Source organism: Micropterus dolomieu, linkage group LG17, assembly GCF_021292245.1.
Source record: "Micropterus dolomieu isolate WLL.071019.BEF.003 ecotype Adirondacks linkage group LG17, ASM2129224v1, whole genome shotgun sequence".
Taxonomy (NCBI): domain Eukaryota; kingdom Metazoa; phylum Chordata; class Actinopteri; order Centrarchiformes; family Centrarchidae; genus Micropterus; species Micropterus dolomieu.
Window position 1 is genome coordinate 31,514,585 of NC_060166.1, and position 14,117 is coordinate 31,528,701.

The 14,117-nt window shown below is 38.3% G+C and overlaps 1 protein-coding gene across 1 annotated transcript in view; it reads left to right on the forward strand.

Moving 5' to 3' along the window:
• Positions 1-1,844: 1,844 nt before the first annotated feature.
• The window catches only part of tenm4 (teneurin transmembrane protein 4), a 217,006-nt gene continuing 204,733 nt past the window's right edge, over positions 1,845-14,117 (forward strand). The window contains exon 1 of the mRNA XM_046074291.1: positions 1,845-1,865. The gene's annotated coding sequence lies outside the window, so the exon portion shown is untranslated. The remainder of the gene's footprint in view (positions 1,866-14,117) is intronic.

Consider the following 14,117-nt stretch of genomic DNA (forward strand, 5'->3'; position numbering starts at 1 on the left):
GTGAATGAGTTCGGCACTGTGGCTGTGTACAAAAGTATAATTAATGTCTGGTTTCATTTTAAATTGTATTAATTCTGTTTATTTGACAATAATTGTCTTCGGTGGGATTTAATTGAAATATTTAACATGAAATGTCAATTTTAGAATATATTTTGCTAAGCCATGTTCATTCTCTACATCAAATTGCTTAATCTTTCTATTCGAGCCTGCTCACAACTGTCAATCTTGTTCCCTAAAGTCAATTACTTTCATTAAAAACGATACTAAACTGCATTTGAGGTAGCTGTAAGATATCACATCCAGATCTTGTCATATCACTTATGATCCCAGTGAAGATGCAACAAAGCCATTTAAGAGAGGATGACTGAGCAGCATTGGTAATTTTTAGTTTAGTTGAAGCCCACACCTTTACAGTTGCTATATGAACATCACACACTACTTCTTGCACTGGAACAAAATGTTTGTTTTGTTTATAAATATTTATTACCCCATGTTGAAACTGGTGAAATACAACTTATCATACAGCTACTTTATAATTTCGCAACATATATAAAATAAAAGAAACAACCTAACTATTGACTGGGATTATATCATGCATTCAGTGAAAAAAGGCAGCAGTTCCAATTGCTTTTGTAAAAGCACTACCATTTTAATGAAATTCTAATTTCCTTACTGTACTCTAGATCCACATAATTGAAAACACAGAAAAAATAGACTATTTCTAAATCCTTTCAAAATCTAGCAAACATTAGTTTGACATTCTGATGAAATTGATAAATCTTGACTCATCTGCTACTCTAATTTGGGTGCTTTGGAAATGTCTTACCTACTGTATCCCATTAACGTCAATCAATGGATTATATAACATTACAACATGTCAGTGATCATTTCAATTCATCACAGACTTAATCAAATGTTTTCTTTTTCTTTTTGTAAATTTAGGGAGATCTCAAATGTCTCTCTCTAAACTGGGAAAAGAAGTTAATCAAATAAAGTGGGATTGAGCATATCAATCATCTGGCGTCTTTGAGGGTCCATGCTGACTACCAGAGCACGTGTCATCATTCATTTTCAGCCAATTCACTTGATGAATAAACATCCCAGCAGAGTGTTTGGCACCCATTTTTCATTTACATAAATTTAAGGTGAAATATTCAAAGCCCACCTTTACCGCAAGACAGCCTTCAGTCCTTATGTTGTGACAACCACCTCCAATGACTGCTTTGCAAGGTGGGCTTATACATATACAGGCCTTATTTGATTGCTTACATACATATTTACAGTGTAACGTTAATTGCTTACTATAATGGCAAGATCTGATCCTACTCACAGTGATTGGCATGATTTCCCAAGACAAGCACTAATTTACATGTCATTTTTGTAATAATGCTGTGATTATGTACATTTGTCAAATGGCTATGAAATGCCTGTTGTCGCTAATTTGCTTCCATTCAGACTGCGGCCGAGATAGCATATGTATTCCTGCAATGCTAGTTTGTGCATATTCAGTATGTAACTAGGAACCTTTTGCAAGCACTGGTTTCTGTTGTCAATAATTTGCATCACACCTAAATATACATCTATTCTATCTGCTATTGACAAATTAATAATCTCCACTTAATTTAGCATCAGCTTGAATGCAAAAATACAAATAATATTTATTTTTTACTTAATTGTAAATATAATTGTCAAGGGGTTAGTTAAGGTTAGGGTGAGTTGTTTTGATTTAAAGTAGGTTATAAAACATTATTTTGATTAAGCTTAGAATCACTTTGGTCATTGTTTGGTTTGAAAAAAATGCCTGCCATCTTTCTACATTGAAATGAATAAGGAACATTTGTTTCCTTAAATAACTGCGTAACTCGGTAAGTACAGGTTTGATTGACGTCTAATGTACTTTATGGATAATGAAAGATGATATTCTCTGAACTATATTACTGTGAACTATATATGAGGTTGTCATGATTTGCTGTAGTTAAACTTCTGACTTTGATATTGGTAGACTTTAGCAAAGATCTTGACAGCTTTGTGCTGTGACTAACATAATTTTAACTTTCAGTTAGGGGAGAAAATATAAAACAATAGTGAGCAGTCAAGAGAAAGTCAGACCTAATGTGAAGTGTGTTCTGTTAACAAAAATGAGGCCACTCATGAAAGCAAGCACAGGGCTATAGTAGGTGGTAAAAATGACACCCACTGTATTTTCACTGCATCACTGTGTGCGATATGGACACCAGCTGCTTCAGAAATATTACGCAAAGTATATGTCGGTGGGGGATGGGGTAAAGGGCAGATCTGAATTTCAGAGCGAGGCAGTCAGAGGAAGACTACAGAAAAGCCTGCAGTCAGATAGATCCCTTATTTGTTTATTACAGACCTGATGGAAAATAAGATACATTGAGAATGGCAATTTAATTTCAAATGGTTGTACAGGATTCTAGCTAGTGTTGCAGCAATAGCTCATTATTAACACCTGTCTGATAAAAAAAGAAGTGTTGAAATGCTTCTTTGAAACACACAGTACATTCAGAGGCTTTTTAACGAGTTAGCTGTCAGACGATCAAAAACAGTACCACCAGGCAATTGCACATTTGCTGTCTTCAACATAACAGACTTTAGCATCTGTGCTTGAATCTATCCTCCTCTCAGTGCAACTGTTTATTAATTCTGACTTTACTGAACATGCTTACATCAGTGTGTGTAATATTTACAAGTTATGCCAACAATCACGGGGCATGGAAAACTAAAAGCGACAATATTACTTTCTGGGATGTCTGAAAATCACAGGATGGCTTCAACATTAATTGCCACAGTGAGACCTATTTTGTGACTGGGTTTGCATGATTTCAAATAGTGTATGTCTTCAATTTGTGCATTAACACTTAGGCTTCATATTCATCTTAGATTCCTTATATTTCATTCATGGCTTATTGACCTTGTCACATCCCCTAGTTTTTACATTATTTTGCTATGAGATGAAACTGACATTTTGTCACGCAGTCCAGAAAGCCTCCATGGAGGTTTTCAGTCTCCTGATTCATCTATGCATTACTGCTTTTAATAAATGAAAAGAAATGTCCTCAATCTCAAAGTCACCTCCGAGCTCTAATATAGCCGGTTTTGTAGATTGCATGCAAGCCTGTGCTTTTAGATTGGCAGGCTTTATTTTTAGTACTTGTTTTGAGGTAGTGAGTGGCTGTAAGGCACAAACTGGTTGTAGACTTGACTGAGACTCAAATTGTCATTTCGAAAGTGACAAGGTGCTGATTTGCCTGCCTGGCACTGAGCGATTGGACATCACTGTTGACAAATGGGCAGTGGAACAAAACTGGCAGGATGCTAGGGAAGACAAAATGCCTTCAGGCAGAGTTTTTTTCTCTATGTGTTATCACAGCTGGACGACAGCTAGTTAAAATTCTTGAATTTACTGATCTTATGTTGTTGGCTGTTGTTTCTGTGTTAAGTAACACCTGTTGCAAACATTTGCAAAATACTAAACATACTAAAATGGAAACTAAATTGATAAATAACCTTAAAATTTTAAGAAAAACTAACACAAAAATCTATAACTCAAAGATCGAGCAAGGATCATTTTCAAACTACAGTAATCCTAATCTGCACCTCCTTATTTATAGACAGGGACATATTAAAATGCAGGTATCACTCCAATAAGTGTCTTGGCAACCAGTGACATTTTCCATGGCTGAATCAGGCTGGTAGCCTACCCGACATGACTTTGGCAGACTGTGGTTTCTATCACATCACATCATCCTGTTGAGAGCTAATGCATTATTCAATCCCTGTATGGCTCGAGAGTAGAATAAGAGTAGGAGACCCATTCACACCCATTCGCCAAAGGTCCGATCAGATCCTGGTACCTACCCCACGTTTACAAAACAAATACTGCAGGCAGAATGTGACTAGGTATCCCTCCCAGGAAACCCTTACTGGATGTATTTTGAAGACTCATCTTGCAGTGGTAATGCATTTCCCCTGTCTCACCGTCTGCCTCTGCTCTTGCAAGAAAGCAATTTAATAAAAAAGGAAAAGGAGAAAACGTGTTGAATTTCAGCTGCCTCTGGGTCAAAACCAATCTCAGTTATTGTTGCAAATAATACTGAACTTATTGAATTAAAAGTGAAACTGCAGTTTGAACATATGTAAAATATAAACTGCACAACGGCATGTATTTTCTGTTACACTATCAATTAATGTAGGTGTTTATACATGGTTTCAGATTGTTACCTGAATATTTTATTTATATGCATAATTGTTATTGATTTGTTGATTGATTGTTCAGATGACTGCTGAAATGGTGGCTGTAACTGCTTGTAGAGATCATTTCATAGTGAGACTAATGACACCACTATTAGCATTGTAGTAACTGGAAAAGAGATCACATACTCACAGGACAAGATCATATAGGTTTTCATTTTATATTGAAATAAATTTCATTAGTTGCCACACACATTGTTGTCTCGTCACCAGATAATAAGCAGCTGGACCTCTGCTTTAAAACTGAGGACATTAAATCCTCCTGACCCACAGCAGCTCACCTTAAACTTGTGAGCATGTTGTAGCAGAACAGCTCACACCTCCCATTAGGTGAGAGGTGAGGAACCAATTACCTGGAGATATGTCTCAGGGCCAAAAATATCATTGTCAGCTTGTCACAATGTGAGAAATGGGGGGGTTACAAATGGCAAGGTAACATGACAGATTGTGTTATCTTTTCGTTTTCTCTCCAGATCTGATAGAACAGATAGTAGGACCCACACAGTATACATGACATTATACTGTAACATCACTTAAGACTTCTGTGAAAACCTGTTGATCAATAAATGTTTAATACTTACTGTTCAGGTTAGTCACTTCACTGCAAAGTGTGAGTCAGTTAGATGGGATGCAACTTCTTGCTCAAGAGAACTACAGCAGGATGGATTCTTGACAACAAGGTGAAAGGTACTTCAGTCTCTTTACACCACATGATAATAGTTCCTCCCACTACATAATAGTACTTACTAGGGCTGTGATGAGAGGGGTGTCAGGTGAAATTCTGTCTCGCGAGACACATTTGACATTTTCCACACCCTCTCATGCCATACATTAATTTTGTCATGCAGCGAAAAACAAATGTATAAGTGATAACGTCAAGTCGCGGAACAGATCAGCTCCACCCAGCTGATGCAAAACCGCTGTACTTTGTGATAGTAATCAAGTGAATCAAGCTCTTGCGCTGTGAGTTGCAGCCAGCTTATGATAGAGTGGTAACGAAGCTGTTAGACTACTGCAACATAAACATCTAAAAACTAGACGTAAACTTGCTCTGTTTGGGACTGTGAGCTGCACTTTATCAGAGGTGGTAAAGTTAACGTGTGTGGATTTTGTGGTGAGATTTCTTCATGATGGTATTACATGAGAAATGGGGTGGCAGTAGCTCAGTCAGTAAGGACATGGCTTGGAAACCGGAGGGTTGCCCGGTTTCGAGTCTAGCTCGGACCAGAGTAATGGAGTGTGGACTGGTAGCTGGAGAGGTGCCACTTCTTATCCTGGGCACCGCCGAAGGTGGTCTCGAGCAAGCCCCTGAACCCCCAGCTGCTCAGGGCGCTGCACTGAGTGGCGGCCCAGTCACTCTGACATTTCTGTGTTGTTGCATGTGCGTGTGTGTATTTCAGACTGCGTGTATCTACACTAATAACAATACTAACACCAGAGTGAAAAAATATTGAATTTCCCCTTGTGGGATTAATAAAGTATATCTTCTTGAAGAAGTAGATATACTGAAGAAGAAGATATCATTTCTATCTTTCGCTTTTCTGTGACTCACTCTGAATGCAGTCTTTTGTCAGAGAGTGTTATTTGGGATGCTTTAAAGAGGTGGTATTATGCTCATTTTCAGGTTCAAAATTTTATTTAGGGGTTGTACCAGAACAGGTTTACATGGTTTAATTTTCAAAAAACACCATATTTTTCCTCATACTGCACATTGCTGCAGCTCCTCTTTTCACCCTATGTGTTGTACGCTCCGCTCTTTAGCTACTGAGTGATGCATCTTACTTGTACAAAATCTTTGTTGGGAGTTGTGCTGTTCCCAGGTAAGGACTACTAGCCAATCAGAAGCAGGGAAGGGCGGGTCGTAAGAAACAAGGTAGTTGATCCAAATCAAAGCTGCTTCAGACTGCGACCGTAACCTAGAAGATGGTATAAGTTACTCAAGTCCACAACCACACAACATCATTGTTCCACATCTTACCATCAGGACTAAACGTTGAACTGTTGCCGGTGTTCTGACGATCTATGCTGCCTTGCCAAAAAATGCTACCATAGCGCAAATCGATAGACTCGACTCTACTCGGCCCTGCTCCGTTTTCCATTGCAGATAGTACCCAGACAGTACGTAGCTTGTCGTCATAGCGACGCCGCACACAACTGCCGCGACGTAATGTTCAATGCGACACACAAACCAGCTCTTAAAATATATCTATGGTTAAAACGTTTCAACATTACTCAGAATGTAAAGACAGATAAGCGGTATGAAAACCTTCCAGCTGTGTTTTCCTCTGCCATTGTTGCTGCAGCGGTCTGTGTGACGGCGGGAGCAGAGGGCTCTGTGAGCGGGCGGCTGGCTGGCCTCACACGCTCCTCCCATGGGTTGGCACAGGCATCCCACGCAGCCACTTGCGGAGCTCCTCAACTCCAAAAATATTCAAGCATTTTTGTTCCGCTATCACTTCTCATAAAACTGTCAATATTCGAAATCTACACAGCTGATTTCTCACCTCAAAACTTCTCAGAAGTGGATTTAGTGATGAAATTCCATATGAAAACTGTAAAATGTAAAACTTTCTGTTGCTGGCCTCTGTCTGGCGAACGCAATGATGATGCAGTGAATAGTGTATATTCTCTCTGACCAATCAGCAGTCTGTCGTGTTTTCAATTACATTTTAGTATCCCTCAGCTCGCTTGGAACCTCAACGGAGGTGAGGTGATACGAAAAAAAGTACCTGGAAGCAGATGCAGACAACATTTCTACAATGGAAACCCAAACAAAGGTGAGTCGAGCCAAAGGGCCTCCGCTCAGACTAGCTTGGTTTGAGGGCGTGCCTGACCCCGGAAGCTGCTTGGCAAGCTTTATGACGCATTTTCATTGTGATGTCACAAGTAAAGGAAGTGAAGGGCTGGACTACAAACGAGCTGTTTTCAAGTGGTTCAGAGCAGAGCTTTCTGTGGGAGATGGGAACTCCCTTTGCGCTGGACTTTGGGCCTTTTCACTTTGCAAACCTGTTACATGCACAAAACAGATCTATAACTCAATAAAGGAGAGGGAAAAAGCCAAAAAGCATAATACCACCTCTTTAACTGCCCTCACTCATGCGTCTGGGCACAGGGAGAACTGTTTTTTCTGCTCTGTGCTGGACTGTTACATTGCATAACCCTAGCACAAAGTGTATAACATTATTCAAAATGGTAATAATAAATTTTAAATTGAATCAAATAGAAAGGGCTTCTATCTAGTTTCACAGTTTTGCACTGATGTTCAGCTATCATTTAGGAAGGAAATCATGGCAGAAGAGGCAGAGATACCATTTTTCTGCTGACAGTAGCTTCAATAGACCATAATGCAATACAGAAACAAGTCGTGATAGAGTTTGAGTAAGGGATATGATTCTTACGTTTTTCTCCAATGGAAAAATTTGATCTCTTGCTCTCACTATCACTGTCGCTGTCAGTATCATTTTCCCCCATTACACACATACAGTATAAACCCACAGCTCAAAGCAACAAGTTCACAGGAGGGCCTCAATAATCTTGGAAATGTACAAAATCACTAACTGAAGTGGAAAAGGCGGGTTGAGGAAAAGTGGGTATGCCAAGAAAAAAGTTACTTATGATAGTTTATCACAAAATAACTCCTGAAATCTACTGAACATCATAGATTGATTTTATTTAAGAGTGTAAGAGTAGCCTATCTGAACATGGAATCACAGCCATGGAGTATTATCTATTTTTTTCTTTTTACAAAATGACTTAAACCTGCAGTGAGGAACTTTTGTCTCCCCCTTCTGACAGTGTGAGTAATTACACAACACGGCTCTGCCTAATGGCTCTGCAGTACTGAGTTGCTGCTATCACTATGGTTGCTCCCCCATTTAGCTCTGGCAAACCAATCATTGCTGGTTGGCATAAAACACAACGCTGGTTTGCCAGCACGGGAATGTTGCCACAGACACCAGATTTAGAATCTCTGGTACTGCGAAATACAGTGATTTGTACCTGCCAGTAATAGCCTTAATCAGTATTGTCTGAAGTCGTTTGTCAAGCGGTTGAATGTAACAGACATTCATATACAAGTAAAAATTTCTGAAAATAAAATATGTTTATAGCAACCATTGCTATCAAAAACAAAATAGTCTGTATGGCCTTGGTGAATACTGAAAAATAATCTCCTGCAGGTTCCCTTCTTATTACTGTCAGTATATTTAAGGGAAAGAGATGACTTCACAGCTGCGTAACAGTGTGTACAATCAGTGTAAGTAGTGTTGATCTGCTCAGGTAACCATTTCATTTTCACAGGACATAAACTGATAGCAACAGCTGAGACTGACAGCAGGATTTATATCCTGACGCTGATATGTACATCATTCTGTATCAGCTTTCCTTGAAATGGAACAGACGGATATTTGTCTGCAGCTGTTGAAAATCCACAAGAGGTGCAGTTGTATTCTTGAAGAGAGGATAGTACTCTTTTTCAAAGGCACTATATAGTTTACATCTTTACAAACATAGGGGTTTACAAAGCACAAAGATAGGGCTTTCATGGACAGATGAGACATTGAGATGTAGAAATTGAAATGCTGGGTTCATTTGTCTTGCAACTAATGGAGCTGACAGCCAATCAGTCAGTAATGAACCTCTCCCTTGTCTAAATAATAGCGTCATTGCAATGATGAAACTAATGTAACATCATAAAGTATTTAGTCTCTTGTCTGATATTGTTACTGTGTCTCTATTAATGAGCTGTGCTTGAATCACATCTGGTACAAGGCAGGTATCTGTGTCAAATACAGTGCTCAATGAAGGTGTCATATGTAATTTAGCACCAATACATAATTACTATGTTAAATCTAAGAGAATTCTCTAAAACTTCAGATGACAATTAAAACATTGAGTGGATCAACCTCCTGTCCTTGCAATTTTACATTGTGCGCCACCAAATCTGGTGGATGTAATTACACCTGTTAACGTTTAGTGTGAAGCAAAGAGTCTTATCAAGTTGTCTTGATATACAGTGTCAGATGCTGCAGTGAGCGGATGCGCCTTTTGTGCCCTTTTTAATTATTTTTTTTACTCTGCACATAACTAATGAGTAATGTCTCAAATCTGACTTAGGAAGATATCTTTCTCTTTGTATTACTGTAAGTGCATGTGCTTCAAATATAAGGTATAAGGGATTTATCCAAATGTGTGCAGGTCATAAGTTTTTGTTTACTATATGGCTTATTTATGTTATTTGAACACATGCCAAAGATTCTAAGAAAATTACCCCTAGAAGAAGCAACAGAATTATGTGAAATATGGTCTTAATTTTAAATAAAATAGCAACTTACATAGGATAAAGATTGTTTATCGGTTGTTTTCTCCTTTGCAGTTATAGCAAGGTACCACAATCACTTTCACAATTGTGAAAGTGTCTTGGTATTGTTGGTAGGGTATTTTAGAGCAGGAGTCCACACCTGGGTCACGTGTTGCTTCAGTCATGTCGATGAGCCAAGATATGTAACCTGTGTCAATCAATCGGCTCATACACTTGGTTAATGCTAAACGTATTAGGTTTTTTAACCATCCCTGATAGCAGTGACACATTATTCTTTATTAAATCACAAAGAATTAAGAAGGGGAATATGCAGATTGAAGATTTTTTAGATTGGAGAAACTAAGGCAGTATGGTTATCCATCCTTTTTTCTGTTTGCTTTTACCAAGAACAGTAAAGCTACTCATCATGATTAATATTAACCATAGGGATAGGGAAACTGCACTTATTCAAGTAGTCATCTGCATTTGCTAAAAGCCTATTGCATTAAGCAGTATCTCCTGCTTTTAAAGCAGGTTCTTGTACAGGGGAGAGCACTTCCCTCCACTGGCTATATTAAATGAATAGACGTGGTGGTTGTGCAAAATATGGGTGCTTTGAGGCAGACATATTTTATCATGCACTAGAAGATATCTGTAGATGTTAGAGAAACTGTCTTGCTATCAGTCTTGGTCAGTGTCCTGTCATAGTGCATTTTTAGTTTTACCAAACTGTCTGTTGGGGATCGTCTGGCTTTGCTGACATGGTCTTTGTTCTGTGGACTGCTATATCAAAGAGTAGGGGGTAGAGTAATGCAGCTCCCTGATAGGTGAGCCTTTTAACCTCAGCACAATAAAGTAAGGCATCATGATTCAAAGGGCCTCTCTACGGTCTGTACACAGTAATCTGTTCAGTCATGCGTCACTGTCACACACATTCTCTGTGCCATCACATTTCTGTCTTGTCGTAAATACTTTCAATCACAGCATGTCTCCCCTCTAGGAACAGCACTTTCTTGAACCAAAGTGGAGGCCAGGGCAGTCTCACATACCAGCCAACAGCTCATCCATCAGATTGAGCAATAATGGCACCTTCTGTGTCCTTATTAAGAACAGTTTTCATAAGATTCAGAGGACTTGACTTTGTGTGAACGACAGTTTATCAAAAGGGTCTGTGCTGCATGGCATGTTCCATCTGTTTCTATAAAATCAATGTCAAATAAAGGACAATTTGAAAATAGTTTTTCATGCGTGGCTAGAAGGCTACTGACCATAGACTATCTAAAGATGGATGTAGCAAGGTGCAGTCTTTTCTCTTTGGAGCTAGGACCTTCCAAATAAGGAGTTTGCAGTGTGCATGCTCTGGAAACCGCTTTTCTACCTCAGACCAAAGGCTAGCGTACTGGTAACAACGGTCAACAGCTTGCCTGCTAGCTCTCCAATTACAGCTAGCTCCTTCTCTCCGTAACATCACACCCCCGAGTGCAGGTAATGTTAATAATTTATTTTACCGCAGACTGATTTTAGTCAGCAACAACCAAGACATGGTATCAGTTTGTTTTGAAGGAACTTCTATTAGTACCACTAGTATCGCTTAATCATATAATTTTTTATTCTATTACACGTCTCATCACTGGATTCTTGACTTTGAAAACACCTGCTGTATAGTTTTATGTTGGACAGTACCAATTCTGGTTACAGACTATGAATAATTAATAAAATCTTTCTTTAGATTTAAATTTAGTTTTTCCTAAGTCACCATTATCAACATACTTAGCAGATATGTAAATACTGTACTGTATCTTTCAACCTGATTATTGTAATGTGATATTCAACTGCAGCAAATGCACAGTTTGACTTAGCGGTGATGGGCTTAATCGGCATTGTGTGAACTTGTTTTGCAAGGGCTTGAATGTAACAGACGTCCCGCACTCAAGCTTTAATAACGTTATTGGAATTTCATGTGTGCTCTAAATTTTAGAATTGAGTCTATAACCAATATATACACATGATATGCTACCAATGATATGCATAGCTGATAATGTTCTAACAAGTTTTCCCTCAGTTTACATCAACTCTCTCCGTTATGATGAATCCATTTAAAACTAGTTCAACTTATCTGCCAGACAAAAGACTGTATGACATCTTTCATGTATTATGAAATACTTTCTGAACAGCTCTATTATTATGGTATGTATATTTTGATATTCTATGTAATGAAAAATCAAAATAAGAGTTAGTATTTTGAGAGAGAAATTATGGGATGGGAGTCAGTTGGAACCAGGGATTTTATTTTGCCTGAGACTGCCAACATCATATGGGCAGAGAGCACACCTCCCTGCCCATCCATGTGCATACATGGAAAGCTCGAGGCAGAGAGAGCAGAAGCAAATACGCCCCCAGGGTAGAGAACAGATCAGAGCAGGCATCAATAACAACAGAAATGACATTGATTAATCAGACACAGCCTGAAAGGAGCAGCTGGGGTGGCGGTGGGTTACAAGCCGCTTGCAGAAGCAGCTAAGGTAGGCACGTTAAAGCAGCTTAAATAAGACGCCTTGTATGAAATTTGCCAGTAAATGCTGAGAGGGGAATCAGCTGAGTTGTCAGCTCATGTGGCTGGCTTTGAGATGGGCTACTATCGGCTGATGTGCTGGGAATGTGAGCTGAGCTTGACTTTGTTGCCTGCCTGAACTAACGCTATGCTCGATTATAAAAGGTTCAACTTCACAGCATAAATGCATTACCATTCGGTTCTCGTTTCAGAGCAGTACGCTACAGATGAATGGCTTTACATATGCCAAAAGGTCATTTCCTCTGAGAAGGGATAGGACATCACAAGGCACAACTTCACTTTAAAAATAGGACAAATACAATAATTATAATAGTCACACGTAACAAATATAGGAAGAAATCTTTGTCAACCCTAAGTTGTCAAGATGGGGAATGTATACAGTATTAATCGAGTGAAGAGTAGAGCTGATTATGTTTTTTAATTATATCAGCACAATCCGCTGTCTTGCCCTCATTAGTTAGAGTGCAAAACAAAGATGTTGATGTCACTGTTCACTTCAGGAAACATAACTGAAACGATAAAAAGAGGGGGAGAGAGCATTTGAGTCTCAATCACTCCAGATGTTTGTTTTTTTCAGACTATTTCAACAGGGTGACCTCCAAACAAAAGTGAGTGAAAAATCTCTGGTTGAACATGTGACTCATTGGCGTACTAGCTCTGCCATTAGATTACAGCAAAGATATGTCTGGCCACGCTCACTGATTTGTTGCTGCCTTGTATATGCTAAATAGTTAAACCATTCAATGCACCACGTATATGGTCATGCCCGCTGTTGTCATGGAAATCATTTCAGAGTGAACGGTATAAATCAATTAAAATATAGTCATATAAATAATTTACCTGCTGAGCTTGTAATATAGAGGAAAAACTACTTTAGCTTGAAATAAGTTTTATATTCTGTATTCTGTTATATATTCTGTTGTGATGCATTCATGCCTCCCAATTTTTTGAGCTTGTTGTCTTTAGCCATCATATTCCTTTAGAATTTCATTTGGAAGAGTGGTGAGATTAAAGGCTAGAGGTCACTTAGAGAGTAGTCTCTACCTAAGAGACTAATAGCAAATGGACAAAATTCCTTTACCTAAAATGACATTTTAATAAGATTTTGAGGTATAAAATATATTTTTATACCTGTTGTTGCTATGACTATACCTTATGTAAACGCTACCTGTTTCATCAGCAGCAATGGTGTGAGAACATTGTAATGAGTTTATTTTGGCTACAAAGCCTCACTTTTTAAGAATTGTTACATTCATAAAGTTTACTCTCACACCCTGATAAGTTAGTATTTGTATAAAAGACTCCTAAACCTAAGATTTAAGTAAGTGATTTTCCAATTTATTACAATAACATCGATCCATTCTATTACAAACCTGATAATTAATCCACATAAATAATGGAGCCCATCCCCAGGCCGATAATAGATTTCCTCTTCCACACTTGATAATCATGCATAGTCACAACTTTAGGATCCATTGTCCCTCCCCCACAGCAGTTAAGTCACTTTTCATTTTCCTCTGGGATTAAGTGGTTGGCAGCTTTATTTACATTAAATATTCTGGACCACTGCACCACAGCCTCCATAACACACATTTTCCCTCTGTATATGCTTTTGGTCTTTACTGGGTAAACAAGAAAGACATTGAGTTCCCTTGTGCCCTTTACAAACAGATGAAAAAATGAAGTTAATTAAAACAAGTAATCAGTACTTTCTGTTTGGAAAATGAATTATTGTTTGCTTGTTTACACGCTTCAGGGAGTCCTTTCTTCAAAAGGATAGAGTTCTATATCTACAGAGACATCGGAGCTAAAATATAAGTAATAGAAGGGGAATAAATTCTTGTATTTAATGCTTTCTTTCCTCTTGTTTTGTCCATTAAATCTATTGTGGTGATTTAATCTAATAAGGTGACAAATATAAATAATATAAAATATAATTCATGATATACCTATTGTAAACTAATTTATATT